This window comes from Helianthus annuus, chromosome 17 (assembly GCF_002127325.2).
Source record: "Helianthus annuus cultivar XRQ/B chromosome 17, HanXRQr2.0-SUNRISE, whole genome shotgun sequence".
Taxonomy (NCBI): Eukaryota; Viridiplantae; Streptophyta; class Magnoliopsida; order Asterales; family Asteraceae; genus Helianthus; species Helianthus annuus.
The window spans coordinates 17,930,633-17,935,583 of record NC_035449.2 but is presented as its reverse complement, the minus strand read 5'-3'; the positions used below and the strand labels follow the sequence as shown (position 1 = coordinate 17,935,583).

General features: G+C 32.6%; 1 long non-coding RNA gene across 2 annotated transcripts; it reads left to right on the top strand.

The window, feature by feature from the left end:
• Window positions 1-2,338: 2,338 nt before the first annotated feature.
• Window positions 2,339-4,507, top strand: LOC110922085. Of its 2 annotated transcripts, none has more exons than XR_002582858.2 (6): window positions 2,339-2,476; window positions 2,785-2,863; window positions 3,165-3,223; window positions 3,327-3,504; window positions 3,752-3,828; window positions 4,188-4,507. It is a non-coding gene; the product is annotated as an uncharacterized LOC110922085 (long non-coding RNA). The 2 variants fall into 2 exon arrangements; XR_004886258.1 differs by having other exon boundaries at window positions 3,672-3,828.
• Window positions 4,508-4,951: the final 444 nt, after the last annotated feature.

Here is a 4,951-nt window from a genome sequence, read left to right as displayed (position 1 = left end):
GGTTGGAGGGTTGGGGGTTGATCATTTTGTGGGCTGTAAACTTAATGCTAAGAGATCTTTATGAAGGCTGCTTAGATTATTTTGTTTCTTTCATATGTTCTTGCTAAGCGTTGAGATAAAGTGGGCATTTTTAGTATGTTCTTTCTAAGCGTCGGGATAAAGGGGTCATTTTTAGTGTATTATAGCTTAGATTTTTATTTTATTATTATGAACCAAAAAATAAGTATCCCTAAACTTAAAAAAATGAAAATAGCGTCTGAATTTGTGTAAAAAGTAATCGTTTGCATCAAATTTGATTAAACTTCTAATGTATACATAATAGATACAATATTTTTTATGTGAATTGACGTGTTTGTGATCTAGGGTTGTCGCTTGGCGTTGATTTTATGTATGACATTATGTTTGATTAACTGAATATGTATCAGATTAGTCTTTGATTTATTAAGTGTCTTTGTTGCTCCCGTTGTAAAAAAAATGATTAATTAACACTATGGTAGGGCAGCTATTGATCAACCCCAATTAAATCCATCACCAGTTGCATGCACTTGCTTGCTGTTGTGATGATCTAACATTTTCTAATTGAATATTAGTTTTATTATAGTTGTGGATGCCATGTTGTAGTTGATTTTAGTTTGATTATTTTATGATGTTGATATTTGATGCAGTTTTTAACCTTTGATAGTAAATAGAACATCCCATTTATATGTCGAACCTACATAGCAATTTCTTTGTATATACCAATTTCTTACTCAAATTGAATAAATATATTTTATTCTTAAGTAATGACTCATGAATGAAATATTAATATCATTATGTTACTATAGAGCAATTTCTTACTCAAATTGAATAATAATATTCCCTTTTTAAGTTGAATGAAATATTAATATCACAATGTTACCTTAGAGAGGATCCTGCTGGATTTTTTGAATGGTGAAAAAGTTTCGGACAAGGTTTGTCAATGCATTAATTATTGATTAATTTTATTTTAGTTTTTTGAATGGTGAAAAACTTTGGGTCTTTTAGCAGGCCCTTATATATATATATATATATATATATATATATATATATATATATATATATATATATATATATATATAAATTTAAAAATTTGTCGGGCCCTGTATTGATTTGGGCCCTGATCGCAGGCACCTCCTGCACCCCCTGATAGACGGCCCTGCAATCTAAAACATATAAAAAAGATGAGAACGACAAATGGTGATTATTCAAAGGAAAACTAAAAATACGAATCTTTATGTGAATCCAACGAGCCGAAACTTTGACACCATTTGTTAGGTTTAAGTGGCGCAGCGGAATAACACTGATATGAATAGCGAACTTGATCATTGGTAACATTATAAAATGACAAAAAAAATCTACAATTAAAAGTGTTTAGTAAGGCCCCACATTTCTATTTGTTTCAAAAGCTTATTTGTTTACAGTGTTTCAATATGAATTCATGTTAATATAATATGTTTATTATATTCATGTCTTTGGATTTTGGATGTGAGGTTGAGTTGGCAAATGCCAATAAAGTATAACATTGCCAATAAATGGGTCAAAATTGCCAGCTCTAAATGTGGTGCATATGTACTTTTCTACTTATGTATGCATCGCGCCTTTGTGTTTAACTATTTAATGTTACATACTTACCATGTCTTACCATAGTATGTCATTAAAGGGTACAAATCGAAATCGTAACTTTATCGCATCTAATGGTAAATATGTTGCATGTATCTGTAAAACGTGATCTGTACATTGCATCGTATTGTAATTTACCCTATTTTTTAGTTCTTTTGTGACATGTTTCTATTTCCAATTAGGACTAATTTTTAAACATGCTATATGGAAAAAATGTTACATATTTTGGCTAATGTTTGCAGGTAATAGAGCTACAACTGCCTTTATTCTTTGACAACTTTGATCCACGTGCTGCTGCTAACTTTCCTTCAAGTAACTAAAATTAAATTCCATAATCTTCCATTATTTATCTATTTTTATTTCTCTCATGTTTGTGAGATGCAATCTGACAACCAAACATATCACTAATTTCTCAGGTATCCAAGCATATTTGGTTGGTCTTAAATTTGCTTTAGACTATGGGGTATGGGGTCTGGGTTGGGGCTTGAGTTGGGGCGTGGCGTTTGAGGCGTGGGATTTAAGCCGGGCGTGGGGCGGGCTTGGGTTTGATGTGGCGGCCTCCTATTCGCCTTTGGTTTTAAATTTTATATATATATATATATATATATATATATATATATATATATATATATTTTATTAATAACCTGCCAACCCACGCCCCAAACCCCCGCCCCACCATACCGTGTTGAATGTGAGTCACCCCATGTCTGCCCCCCCCCCAAGCCACGTGTCAACTCATGCCCCAACCCAAGCCCCACCATACCCCACCGTCTTAGCTGCATCACCTTGCAGTACACCTGTGCTTGCCAACCTACTTGAATATGTTGCAGCATCCAAGGTAATATAATTATACATTGTTTTTAGTGCACAGTATACACAAAATAAATAAACAAAAAAATGACCCGTTTCATCTCGAACCCAATTCCGACCCGCCCATCTTGCCACCACTGCTTTTTAGACAACTTAGGAACACTTGATGTATTGATCAGAATAATGAAACAAAAGACTTATGACATCTTTCTAGGATAGTATAATTGTAAAAGTAACACTATTTAGTTACTTTTTAATATGTTTATAAAACAATATAACAATCATGACCCTTTTTACTTAATTACAGATTGTAATATTTAATTTATATTGCAACAGGATTCGTTAATAGGCGGCAGCTTACTATTGACTGGCTATGTTGCTCCTCTGCTCTGCTTCTTTTGTTGGAGCGTTGGAGGTATATTTACATACACCAACATTTATACACCAACATTTCTTTTTAAAAATATTTAGTGGTCAATTAGTAACAAATTGTTGTGTAAAGTGTGTCATAAAGGTCATTTTGGCATGTCTTGAAACGGGTCGGGCCCACCCCAAGCAATTTTTGTCCAGTATCTTCTTTTAAATTTCACCATGTATTGTTATGTTACTTATAAATATTTAGTGGTCAATTACTGATGTTTTTATTTAATAATTGGAGTCATCTCTTATTTTGTTTTGTTTTCATCAAAGAATTCTTTAATTTCGGTTAACCGCAGTTTATATTAGCTAAAAAGGGTGCGTTAGGGACGGTATGGATCGCGACGCATCTGGATAGGTAATATATTGTTTTCCTTAATTTTTATTTGGAAATTATCGTATGTTCCTATATGTGGTTGTTGTCTGATTTATATTTACATGCTGGTAACATGGTCATTCAGCTGCATAATTGGTGGCCATTCAATGCTAGAAGATGCTAACATTAAGGATATGAAGGATGTGGAATGTTTAATCCGTCCCCCAGTCAAAGATAACAACAGTCCACCAACCCAGAAATCAAATTGATGTGCTGTCTGTTGAGACTAAAGCTCTTCTTTACCCGCTCAATGGTTTGCCCAAGTAAGAAGAAATTTTTTATTTAATCTGTTAACTAAATGGAATATTCTGAGTATGAATTGACACCCATATTTAGTATAATGTAACCAAACATGTTTTAAGATAACAAGTTGTTTAATTAATCTATTGGCCGGTTGATGTGAATGATTTTCTCTTCAACTCAAATTCAGGATGAAGAGTTAGTTTCGTCTGCAAATGTTGATTATTAAAGGGCATAGTATTAATGTCGTGGATGATTTATTGGTTGCAGATCATTCGATTCTAAACGAGCGTATCAAGAAGCGTAACACCGCTTTTCATATAACCGATAGGAAATGCCGATAAGAGGTATTGCAAAAGAATTCAGAGAAGAGTTGTTTTTCATTTGTTGCTCATTTCGTATTTATCATCAATTAAATGCTAAACTTAGAGGTGATGAAATGGGTTGCTTTATGTCAGTTTGGTATACGGGTCAAAACATGTTAATGCCAAAATATGTCTTTATTAGGGCCTGTTAACCCGTTTAATTTTCTTTTGACTGTTCAACCTTTATCTTTACCATAGTAAAAACTTAAAAAGTGCCCATTTAAACTTCAAAAGTCTTGACCCGTTATCCAATCGACCTATATGCCACATCTACTGAATCTTTATACGGGTTTTTGACGAGATAAGCGTTCATATATTCTTGACTTGGTTATTATTTTCAGGCTGATAAAGTAAAAGGGGAAAGCTAATCATCTCTAAAGTGCAATTCATATGTAGTAAGACAAGATGCGCAACACTAGAGTCGGAATAGGGAGCGGCATAAGAGACTATATTAGCTGGTGGCCATACAACTAGCTACAAACGGTTGTTGAAAGTGCAACTACATTGAAGGTGCATCTGCAAATTGGGCAATTGCGTTTGGAATTGTACTCTCATCATAAAATAATTCACTAATTGGTTCATAATCTTAGTTGGAATATACTTTTTTTACATTTATAAGTAACTTTTCTATTTATATGAATAACACATGATGTGTTGGTCTCATGGTTGGAACGTAAGGTTTTGGTATGAGTCATGACAATTTTATAATTTACTATATTTATTTCCTTCGGAAATTTCGTTATGATCATCATAAACATATAATGTTCTTTGAATCTATACCTTGAAATATATTACTTTGTCCAATCCATGAAGTTTGCGGGTATTAGCACTATTTGGTAATATAAAAGAGGGTGGTTAAATTTCAAACGTCAGATAAAGTTCACGTTTTGTTTTAGAAATGATGTTTTTACCTATGTTATCTTTTCTTTTTACAAGTTAAAAGATTGTATATTAAATTTTGAGTTTTTAAGTTTTAAACGTCGGTGTGTTTAGAAGCACATGTTACTTTCAGTTAGATAGTAATTAACAAGTTTACAAATACATTTTAAATTTTGTATACTAAGTAGTATAAACGTAATTTAAAAAAAATAAAAAACATATCATT